Below are 13053 nucleotides of genomic sequence, written 5' to 3'. Positions count from 1 at the left end.
TTCTTTTTCACTTTTTCTTTTCGAGATTTCTCGGAGAACAGCTGAAAGCCGCGGGCGTCCGAAGTAGCCAGTGTAAATACGTAATTAAACGGGAGTGAGAACCAAATGTTTTGGTGACAAAGAATCGCGCGAGCGATCGTGCGAGAGAAAAGAAAGAAAGAAATCTTCGTTTTTTTCTGGCGATGCTGGTCGTTGCTGTCCATCAATAGCGGCCGTCCCACAAACAGACCGCCCACCGTTTCCCAAGGTAGTATAGTCGATCGTGTACCTTCTTTACGTTACTTCGATTTAAAAGTATACTTAATCCATTATACGTCGGGAAGTCTATTTAGGAGATTATATATGTCCCGTAGAGTTTTTAGCGAGGATCCGTGAATGTGCTCACCTGGCTCCTTCGAACGACGGGACTCGTTTTCCGTTTCGTCAATCGAAAATAAAAGTCATCCAGCCTTCAGCAAAATTCTTACGTCTCGACAAAAAGTACAATTTGAAGACAATAAGTGGGAGCAATAATACTACATACCGAAACTTGGCAGTCTCAAGAGACTATTATCCTCACTTCTCGAAATTGTTGGAGGAACGATAGAATTTCACTACCTTCGCTCGACGAGTGTCGCGACTCGGTCACGGATCTGCGATACTCGTCGATTGTTCACGCTAATTTGTTTTAAATTTTTCGACTTTCAGATTTGGAGTAATGCTCGGTATCTGTAAATAGCGTTATTTAATTAATATTTTTTTTCTTTTTTTTTTTTTTTATAGATGTAGAAAGTCGAATGGTACGATTCAAAGCAGAACCGTGATGAGACGAGGTTCGAAGGAGTTACGGGTGCGTTGTATTCATAAATAATCGAGCACTATGATTTAATCCACGGAAGGATAATTAGAGAGAGAGAGACAAGGAGCAGCGCGATGCGAACGTAAATGATGAAAGAGTGCGAGTGCGAGAAGGACCGAGAGTGAGGGATTAAAAAAGGGAAAAAGTAACAAAAAAAAAAGAAGAGATAAGAAATAAATGCAAAGGGGGACCTTCTTTGGGTAGCCAAAAAAACACGAGCTGAAAGGAGTCCGTTATCATCGTTCGATTGCCACGCGACGTAACCGCGTCACGTTTTCACGGTTTTCTTTTTCATTCTTCGCAATGTCGCGAGAGGTTCGAGCATCGGAGAGAGAAGAAAAGAGGATCTCGTTACGTGTTTTTTCTCAGAGTGCCAAATATATGGGAGGGATAGAGAGAGGGTGAAAGCCAGGGATGGACAAAAATTTTATTTAAATAACTTTCTTTGGAATAGACAAATTTTCATTTCGTGGTTAAACCTCTATTTGCCGATAGGGACAATCATAGGTAACACCTCGCTTAAAGATAAAATTTTACGACGACATTAAAGGAACCGAATCAGTATTTATCTCTTCATAGGTATTTGACTTTAAACCGAAGCAAACGAAGGATACAAAGGGTGATTTTTTAAATCACCTTCGATTAAAGATAACCGATTCCAATTTTTGATCTTTAAGCGAGGAAGGTTTGTAGCATCCGCTCTATCTAGATATTTATCCAGAATTTTGTCCGTCCCTGCCGAAAGGTAATTTCGATTCGGTTAAAAAATTCCAGTTCGGTTTTCTCAGCTTCCTCGGCTTTTCGTCAGATTATCCTAGATCATGCTAGCGCGACGAAGCACACCTCAAAGGGCTTTCGCGCACGCGCTCTTGGGTACTCCCTACCGTTTTCAATTTTCGGCACAAAAGTGCCGCGCGAGGAGCGATAATATTTAATCGATTTTCGTCATCGGCTCGTTTCAGTTCCTATCGCAGGACTCGATGACGCAGGAACCAAGGAAGGAAACGATCGTCTCGGAGGAAGACAGAGAATGAGTTCCTTTCGCGAGAAAATCGATCCGAGCGATCGCTGCGATCGCCACGTGGTCGATCGTCGTTCGTCGATCTTCGAAACAGACTGCATAGCGAGTCACGCGAGAGTCCACACATTCTTGATTACCGACTTTAGACTGATGTCCTCCCACGATAAATATCATCAGGTCCTTGTAGATAATAATACACACTAGTTTATTTAATTTAACCTCGATTTTCGTCGGAGAATACACAAAAAGTTCAAGGAACAGTACGTATAAGTACTCCGTATCTGCTTAACACAATTTTTCGTTCTCCCCACAAAAATACACCAATCGTACAAACACTTTCGTGACGTCACTGAGAGTCTGTTAATTCGACGAAGGCGACGATCGATCGCCGACCGCGTCAGGTTCGATTTTTGTAAAAATTAGTCAGTCTTGACGCGTCGACGTATCCCTCCTCCCGTCTCGAGATATCGAGGGAGTTTTAATCTTGATCCTGAGTTCTCGATCTTGGAATATACTCCAGGGGGTGCGTCGACGCGCGACGCGCACTCGCTCTGTAGTTGCTAAGGCTAACGATTAAAGGATAGGCTAACCTTTTTTTTTTTCTTTTTTATTCCGAGTAAACGTCATCGCTGTGTGTAAACGATTTTCTACTAATCGCCGATCGTCGTCGTTGTCCGCGGGCCTGGCGGTAGGGGATCGACGCGAGACGATCGATCTCGATCGCGAAACGACGATGCGCTCCCAGTTGAAGAATCTACCTCGATCCACGCAGCCCTGGGAGAATCGACGAGAATATACATACCTAGAATACAAATATAAAAGCATCGTTGCTTGGAGTAATTATTATTCTAAATAACAGTGCTATTACGAGTAATAACGATTATTATTGTTAAAGTAAAATCTTGGAGGGATCGTCAAAGGCGACTCCTTCCCTCCCCCGCGACCTGGTCCGCGTCGCAACGTCGACGAAGCGAGTCGTGTTTCTATGTCAGTGTGTTTTTATAAACAAAGGAACCCTGGTTGGACGTGGAAGCAGACGAAATCGTCCCGCCAATCTCGCCTGAGCTGGACGGAATCGCGATTCAGTTTGGAACAAGGGATGATCGGGTCGCGTTCGACGTCTCGCAGGGATTCCAAATTTATCGATCGTCGTAATTATCGTGTCCGTGAAATCTTCTAATGATAATTAATCGAATAGCACATCTATGGCACGTTGAGAGGGGGGTGGGATAGAAGGGTGGACGTGCCCGGAAGGGTTCGCGACAAAACGATGAAGCAAATGGAAGGAAAGTGAGAGGGGGGTCTTGAGGACGGGATCCGGAGAGAGGTTATGAGTGGTTGAACTATGAATAGAGTTTAGCATATAGTCATTATGGGAGAAGAGATATGGAGAGGTTAGAAATCATCGATAAATAAGTAAGTTTATGAAACGACGGTTTTCGGACGTTAGTTAAGGAAACACTTCCCTCATTTCGACTGTCGGTACCAGCTTTGGCCGGCGCCCAAAGAGATATCCTTGAATTTCGTTGAATATTTTAGAGACTCGGCTCTAACTCGGTTATATTGCTCGATTCCTCGTCGGGGCGAGTTTTCTCCTCTTTATTTTCTCCGTTGGGAATGAAAACAGAACGCGCGAGAAAGAAAATCGTTTCCGATGGGAAGAAAAACGAGTCACAGGGTGTGTTTTTATAAAAATGGGCGGGAAGATGGGACGAAGGTAGGCGAGAAAAATCGCGTCGTCGAGGTGTCGGGAATCGTTTCTAGTGATAGAAAAGGGGGAGGAGAGAAGAAAACAAATTTTATCCTGCAATTTATATATCGGTTGTTCTTCGAGACGTTCTTTTTCGCACGTGGACATTTTTCACGCGATTTAAATAATCTAAGGAGACAAAGTATATATATAATGAATATATATACGGAAAACAGATATGAAATATTATTATAGAAGTCTACGATTAAGGATATCGGTTTTCTTTTTGTGTCTTAGTGTGTAAGGTTCTCTTTACAGCTGTGCTAGACAACTATAGGTGTATACATAAGCGACATTATTACGATAAATACGGAAAACTTTTTACACGCATGTTTATGTGTAGGAAGAAACGTGCGCCCGGCGTGCCCCCGGGGATCGTAAATGGGTATACTTAGGAATAAAGAACACGTCTTATATCCGTTTTTAGCGATCGTAATCTACGCGTGCATGTGTAACGAGAAAGTGGTGGGCCAGGGGTGGGGAAAGTTCTATTCGAATAATCGCCGAATAAAATGCACAGTGCATCGACGTTCATTTCATTGAAAAGTTATTCAGTACAAATTTTATTTCACGTGAAACGTATTTTAATTTCAGTTCACCATACTACAGAATATGTATAAATTCATATAGAGTTTATTTTTAATTTGGTTTTTTTGGATTTAGGTAAGAATTCGACCCATCTCTGGTTGCGAACACGTCGAAAGATCGAGTGGCGATGCACACATATTCAGGCACACATGGTGGTCTTTCGATACATTTTTTTTCCATCTACGTACAATATCAAAGAGACAATTAAATGATAAAAAACGTCCGGTTCAAAAAATAGGAGTACTAAATTTTGAATCTGAAATACTTCGGAAAATCAGACTGAAGAAAATACTACGTAAGCACGTAAAAATGAAGGAAACAAATTCTTGATTCGAGAACACCGTGTGTTCCTCGAAGATAAACCGCCACTGGATCCTTCGCTGCAGTCGTTTACACGTCCTGCGACACCGAACACACGTGCACACATAACGCGCGCGCGAATACACGTATACACACGTAAACACATATGCAGGGACAGCAGGTACACACACAGGATACGATGTTCTTTCGGTAGACGCAATTGTGAATCGTCGCAACGCGTGGCTCTTGATCAGCAGCGCGTTCGATTATTTTTTTTTTTTCCTTATCAGCGCCTCTTCGTTAACGTTTTGTCGAGTACACGCGCGTGTGTGCGCGTTCGTTAGTCCCTTTTTTAATTTCATTCCACTTCCGACGCTGTCGAGGCGTCCCGTGTAGCTGGCAATTCTCGATTAACGCAAATCGTGTTAGAATACTGTCTCCAACTGCAGTAATCGTAGAGAAGAGCATAGGATTATGGTACACCCATTTTGTTTCCATGATTAGAGAGTCAGAGAACAACCGTAGACAAGAAATATAAGCGTTAAATTCTAAAGACTATTTAATTTTGATTTAATTTCTTGGAAAGGGTGAAGTTACACGGAACGTCAACTGCTGAGGAAGTGGTTCGCGCGAAATGGTGATAATTTTTTGTGATTAATACAGACAAACGACGCCTCACGGCGTTGGGTCGCGATCAGACTAGCGTGCACGATCATCGAAGAAACACGAATCAGGGAAAAAGAGTTAAACGTCTCTTAAGTTTCTGTTTCGATGTTCGATCGTACCTAGCATCGCAGTTTCCGTAGGTTCGTTTAACATAATCGTATATTAATCTCCTTTGAACAGGTTTTCTTTGTCGGATGATAGTCTTCAGCCACGTTCTCCTTTGATTTTCCACGGTTCGTCGTGCATCGTATACATAGTATCACGACTTTGATTTTTACATAGTTGATTACGCATAGACACGTTTACGATTGCAAGTCTGCGAAAATCACGCGTGCTTATCCTTTAGCTCCTAATCGATCGCAACGGTTTCTAATTATTGCTTCCAGGCATGGGCACTTTTTAAACGATATCTCACGAAATCATTCGGACCGTAAATTTTCTGCACTCGAAGCAATGAAATTGCAATAATAATTATATCGTATTCGTTATTACAATTTCATAATAATAATACATCCAATTTACAGTCTCTAATACGTAGTAAAAGCAACACGAAGAATCGGAAAATTTTAACGCGCAGCGTTATTTGTAATAAAACGTTTGCTGCTTTCATTTCAGATAAAATTTGCCCAGACTCGTGGATTTCTTTCTTTCCCTTATACGAGGGATCCATGAGAGCAACGTTTTACTCGCGTGACTTTGAACTTCTTTCACCGGAGACGTAGAAAGAGATCGAGGGAATGAATGAGGCGGTACGAACGACAGAAATTGACAGAGAACGAAGAATGGCAGAGAGTGTGAGAGAGAGGGTTGCAAGTTAATTGAAAGAAACAAAAGAAATCTAATTTAACCGACTAGCGGCCACTGTCCGTCGATGAACGCGACTTTATCGAAAGACGTACAAAGTGAGAGAGTGAAGAGAGAAAGCGAGAGATGCGCATATGTACTATTTAAACACGAATGAAAAAAAGCCATCGCGAACGTGGAACCGGAAGGGTTGTTGCACCAGCTCTGAGAAGAAGGTAGATCGAAAGATGAAGAATTAGATTCAACGGGGGCTGGACAGAATAATGTGTGGGCACCTGTAAACTTCACGAAATTTCACGGAAGAGATTGTTATCCCATTTTTCTATCAAAAGTCTTCCAACTGCTTCAAAGACGTTGGAGGATCATCTCTTGAACTCCTTGGATCTGTTGATCTTGGAACTCGACGGATACGTTATCACCTTAAAAACCATCGTTCTAGGGTAACAATACATAGTCCAAGGTATATAGACCCCGATCATCTAGAATGGTCAAGTATACTCTCGAGCAACAATGCGACTATCCAGAGTAATGGGGTAATATGGCCAAGGCAATTCATCACTGGACCCCCCTATTCAACAGTTGGAAGCAGGCAGCCCAAGTCGTAGGTGTTCCTAATTATTTTGTCCAACCCTCGCGCGCGTCCCCAACGGAATATCCTTTCGGTTCTATCGCGCGTCGAGTCCCGATTAAGTTTCACAGATTATAAATCTCACTCCCTCCCTTCGCAGAAACTTCGCTGATTCAGAGGCCACTGTTTATTCCACGCCCGATGAAAAGCACTAGGGGAAAATCGATATTCCGTGCGAGAAATCCTGTAAGTGAACGTGTAATTAATGTACATTGCCCAATGGTGTTGTTGAATACTGAAACGTGTTACGAACGACGAAGAAATTTTATCGAGAGTGCGCTACTGGAGAGCGGATTTTGTTTTATTTCACCGGCGGACGGCGTTTTTTTACGTTCCCCTGCCGTTGCGTTCCCCCTTGCCCCTCGATAATTGATTATACCCCGCGATTCTATGGACGGTGTAGGGGGGGGGGGGGGGGGGGGGAGAGAGAGAGAGAGAAAGAAATTTTATTATTAGAGAAGACTCGAGAAACGAAAGGAAACGGAACGTCACTTTACTTTTACGGAGATCAACATCGTGTACGTCCTTCCGGTAGGCGCGCAGCGATGCCGCAAACACAGACGAGGCGGCGCTAGTGTCGCGTCCTCTAATAAGTTCCAGAGGTACTCTTGCTCGATACAGGTTGGCTATTTTGTGACTAAATCTGATAGAGTTTAACGCGCTGTTTACGGAATAAAGAAAGAACGAAATTCTATTTATTCATAATTAAAAAAAAGAAGAAAAAAAAAAATGAGAGTTCGCCGGTGAACCTCTGCACGCCTACTCGATGGATAATCCGGCCCCCGTTTTTCGCACTTGTGAACGGTTTCGGAGAGCTTTTCGGCGTGTTTAGAGAAAGATTTTATCGAAGTTTGATCGAGAGGCAAGGGCGACGATCGCCGATCACGCAAATAGTACACACACCGGCTGTCTTTCACACTCTGCGATTTCAGGAGTCGGGCTCCCAGCGAATCGGTCTGCAAACATTGATGAATTTCAAAAATACTGTAAAAAGAACCGACCGGTGGAAGTAATATCGGTGCCAAATCACGTTAATTTACCGCAAATAAAATTAATCTTTGTTCTATTCGAATGAAAATTAATTTTATTTTATATCGGAGTTGTCGCGCGACGACCATTTTCGGAGGAGAATATATATCATGACGCCCCGCGGATGCAAATAATCGTTTCGATACTAATTTCATTGATAATTTACCACAGACACGATTTCACGAATATTTAACGCAAAGACATCTTGCTCTTCGAGACCAGCAAATTGGATAACACAATCACGAGTCCACGCGATGGAATATAATTCTTGAAAAAAAAAAATGCTTTCGCTCCGTTTGGTGTCAATTTGACTCGCGAATCCTGGGAGCCTGGCCCTTAATCGAGTCGATTGGGGATACGTTGGCTAAGGTACAAATGTACATAGGAACATAATGTTGTTATTTAACCTGTAACACCTGGTCCCGTTTGCTCTCTCGCGTGTTTCGAGCGTACGCGAACGAAGCCAGAACGGAAGCATCACGAGGAGTAAAATGGATTGAGAAAAAAGTAACCCAGAAACGTGTTAAGCGTGTCGCGTTCACGGAAATTTCCAGTCTCGAGGAGCCTCGGGAAAATTCGATGGTACGCGACACGAAGATCCTCGAAGGACGAGAAGGAGAGTAAAGTAAAAGGGAGAAAGGGTGGTTTGGAAAAGGATGGAAGAAGGGCGGATAAGCAAATCGATATCGCACACCGGAGGATCGATAAGAGTTAATCGACTCAGCTGCCGTGGAGACAATTGGTTCACGGCTCCTCGGGTTCCTTTTCGTTTCGTTTCGTTCTCTCGTTGTCGGATTTATTTCTCCTCCCCGCCGCCCTCTCCCCATTGTTCCCAAAGCACCTTTTTCCTTGCTTTATTTCCTCCCTACGGCGATGGCCCGGTTTCTACGAGCCGTGATCCAATCGATCGACGCTCTGAGAAAAGCGAACGAATGAATCTCGTTGTGCGAATGAAAGCACCGAGGAATTCTATACGAGAGAGAAACGGAGAAAGTAAGTACACACACGCACACGCGTTAAGTACACGTACACGTACACACACACGTAGATTCTATTACTCGTCGCGCACGATGGTTCAATATTCGCTTCGTTATTTCTTTCGTTTGCGTTTACTTCGTCCTAGATTCTCAGGACTAGTGTTACGGGGGCGTTACAGTTCTCTCTCTTAGGCAGATTTCGGAGGTACGAGCGTCGATTGTTATCCGGGATATCGACAACGTCGTTTTCAAGCTATACATTCTTGATCGACGCTCGAAGCAGCAGAGAAGGACGAAGCTAGAAAGGGAAAAGATTTGGACGGAAGGAGGATACAAACGATGGCGCGCGCAACGATCGTAATTAAGCTTTAGCGGGTCGCGTATTAATCGTTATTTGGTGGGGGGCCCCCCCCCCCCCCCCCTTCCCGCGAAATATAGCGAAACCACCCAGTTTGCAGCAAATTTCCTCGAGGGGTTAACCGATGTGTCTGAATGGCGTGTGGATGTGCTACGATACCTAACTACGCCCCTCCTCTTCGTACATTTAATCGCGTTAGACGTTATACTTGTGTATATATACATATATATATATATATATATGTATGTGTAGTCGTATAATGGGTGTGTATCACTATTGTCCCCTTGGTGGATAACGAGTTCTGTCATCGCGGCGACGTCCGAGTCGCTTGGACAGAATTTTTCACGACTTGTCACGAGAATGGACGGGAGATTTTGCCGTAAGTGCTTGTGGCATCGACGATCACGTGCGAAGAACGATCTGTGACTAGCGTCCGCGAAATTTTCCTTAATCTTAGCTATAGAATCGCAATAAACGTCAGGTAGTAGGAGGTCGAACAACCGCGCGTGCAAGCCTGTTGAACTTCGCAGAGCATTTTCTCAGGAGCAAGAGCGGAGTTCGTGAAGGGACACGGCTCGGACAGAAACAACCCTAAACAGGGCGCTTCTTGCTCGTCAGAGGTGAACGGGCTTGGCCTGAGGGCACGCGGATGTTCTTTCGAGAGCCCTGGGAGTTCGAAGAATCCTCCATGATAGAGGATCGACGTCGTTTCCTCGCACTCGGAAGCCTCGTTAACTGCGAAAATCGACGTAGAAACACACGAATCGCGAGCACAGCTCCGTGTAACTGCGTTGGGCAAAACGTTATCTGTGATTATCGCAATAGTAATCGCAATGCGAATGCCCAACGTTTGCGTGTAATTTGTAAACGAATGATATGGTTCTTTCCAGCGTATACGTGACCGAAACACATGTAATTCGACATCAACGAAGCGACGCGCTCTTTTCCATTATTCTTTCGTTTCTCGGCGAGTAGTTTGCACGGATACGTAGCGAGCTCGTTTCGCGAGACACTCGGCGTTCTTTATGGCAAAAGAAGACGAAAAACAAGAAAAGAAATGAGAGAGGGATGACGATACTCTTGCATCGAGATCGGAAGAAAACGTGACGTGAGGAGGGAGAGAGAGAGAGAGAGAGAGAGAGAGAGAGATGATCTCTCGCGTGATCGAAAACGATAAGCAATTTCCTTTTTTATATATCGGCAGGGTGGAGAACGGTAATAATTATTGTTGTCGTGTGTTAGGGTAGTTTTTTTATACGGAAAAAAGAAGAAATTAAGTAAGATGAATTCGCGCGAAGGATCTCGGGTTACTGGGTTTAATTAGAGCGTAAAATTCCGGGGGCATTTTTATTCGGCTGTGTTTTATTAAGAAGAGAAAATTCGAAAAAGGCGTAATTTGGCGACAAAAAAAAAAAAAAAATAAGAGAGAGAAAATTGATCGGACGAGAAATTGTGCGTAGAAAGAGTAAGGCTTAAAATTTAGATGACTAATTTTTGTACCCTATTTTTTTAAGCGATCGCCGAGGCGATCACCGAAACGAGATCGGGCAAAAAGGGTCGAAAGTCTTTGAAACGCGCTAGGTTTTAGCTCGTCTTAAGTTTAGTTTAAGCGCGAATCGCGCATGACTTGTACCGGTAGCTTATTTCGCGTGGGAATTAAATTGAGAAATTTCGTCAACGATAAAGAGGAAAAGTGATATACGAACCCAAGGAAAAGGTATCCAGATCGATAGGAGAGACAACGCACCGAGAGGGAAATGACACGAGAGTTTCTCTCGGTGTCCTTTCCGAGAAACTTCGAATCGAGGTATCTCCTCTGGTGCCCCCTACCCCCCCCCCCCCCCCTTCCCCGGGCCCATTCGATAACATCAAACTTTCAAATTGAACTACGAAGAAAACCGAGGAAAACGGGGGAGGTGATCTTCAACGAGAGTACAGCGGGAAGGAGAGAGAATCGAAATCGATTGTATCTAATCGTCTCCACGGAGATATAGGATATCTCGAGGAAGAGAATCAAAGATGGAAGGACAGAACGAAGGAACGAGAGTAATCCGCGAAGAAACACGAGCACCATTCGCGAGAGCCCGCGTTCTACTAGGTGTAGTTTCTTCTGACGCGCGTGTTTAGCTTGTACTAATTAATTGGTTATATTAAATCGATAGTAAGGTGCGCGAAAAAGCCGAAACGGAGAGACCGATCGGACGGCAGGCATACTGGACGAGCGACGATGCGAGACTCCGAGGCGCGAGAAAATAATGGTAAAAAAAAATAAAAAAAATAACGTAAAAAACGAGGTAATAAGCATCATAGTAAAACACAAGCGTTTTCTTGTGCATTGCGAAAGCAACAAATAATCAATGCTGGTAGTGCGGACCAAACGGGACAGCTTGACAAGAGTGTTTTCGAAGGATAGAGGAAGGAGGGAAGGAGGGAAGGAGCTTTGTCGCAGAGATTGGTGAAATTTTGCTTAAATAAAGTCACGTGCGTGCCAAAGAATCAGGCCAACCTAGGAGGCACTCGAATCTCGAGTGTGCCAAGGTTCGCAAAGATTCGAGCACATGTGCCCTAGGTTGCGTTGGTTCTTGGTCCGTACAGAGCTTAGTTCGAATAACACATTCCATACAAGTCTTCGTTGTGGAGAATTTTCATTTTACAACTCGGATACCAACTATTATCCGGTTAGTTTTTTTTTTTCGTCATTATTTCTGGACAAGAAGTTTGCCTCAAGTTTTATTTCGAGCTACTATTAAGAAAATTATTACAGCTATTGTAGGTCCCCTACACTTTATCAACATAAACATTTCACCGGTCTCCGCTTTGTCGAGATGTTTGGAGAATCGAGAAGCGAGGAGAATGTCGCGCGAAGTTGCCGCTCCATCGGAAATCATCGTCTAAACTTGTTCGTAGTGGTTAAACTTTTTTCACGTGAGGGCGTGTCACGAAACGATTTCGAAAAACCGCACCGCGTGTCTCGAACTATCTTGAGAAACGGTGAGAAATCGTTCGTGACGTCAACGACCCCCACGGTTCACGATTGGCTACGTGGTATTCGAAAGCGATACACCATTAACGTTTTAAGGCTTAACGATATCTTTCTATCGGATTCGGTGCGTTTATCTGTCAGGGTAAGCTCGCTGTCTCGTTGACAGAACGCGTTCTTCGTGTTTTACGGGACGCCTCGCGCATCCCCTAGATTTCTACGTCGTTGGTCCATCGAACCATTTTAGAATTCTGTCGTTGCTAACCCTTTAACTGCGAAGGGAGATCACTGGAAACATTCTTCTACGATTTTGCATCTTCTGAATGCATCGTCGCGTATCTTATCCTACGAGTTTATAATTTATTTAATAAGCAAACGAGTAGACTTTGATTTGTGATTCATGTAAAATGTATCGACATTGATTCCATTTAAATTTTAGGTGTATATACGTCTAGTTTTTATATTTACACGCCTGCGGAATTAGCTTTCATTGTTCGGAGACCAAAATCGTGTTCGTTCGCAGTTAAGGGGTCGATTATAATTCGCGAACTTCCGTGTATCCTTCGGTTAATCTACGGTTGCCTCGACGAATTTTTGTTTCTTTTAACGTACACTTTAGTACGATGTAAATTTTTCGAGAGCGGTGAGAAGAACGAAGCAGGATGAAAAACAGACGAAATTTTACGATAGCCGCGTCTTACCGATCCTGCACCGTCTGTCGCCTTTCCTGGTTGGTTGGCTCGTTCTCTATTGAAATGAAGAATTCAGAATTCTAAATTTATTAACTCCAGTAGATAGTAACTTGTATTATTAACATTTCTGACGACGCGTAATCCAAAGTAAAAGATTTTTTGTTTTCTTTTTGAGGAAAGCGCGAACAGACCGTGGCGCAGGCGATCCCAGCCGAGAGAACAAATACGAAAAAAAAAAAAAAAGAAAAACAAATGAAAATACAAGTGAAACGGGGTAAACAAGTCGAGGTAGCGCGAGGTCGGAGGCTTTACGAAGGAACTTTGACAGGAAACAGTCGCAACGACGATCGATGTCATTTCGTAGTAACGCGCGTTCTATAATAATAATAGATATGTACCGCAACATATAATCGCATTGCACT

This window comes from Hylaeus anthracinus, unplaced genomic scaffold (genome assembly GCF_026225885.1).
Source record: "Hylaeus anthracinus isolate JK02 unplaced genomic scaffold, UHH_iyHylAnth1.0_haploid 0, whole genome shotgun sequence".
NCBI lineage: Eukaryota > Metazoa > Arthropoda > Insecta > Hymenoptera > Colletidae > Hylaeus > Hylaeus anthracinus.
This window is presented reverse-complemented; position numbering follows the sequence as displayed.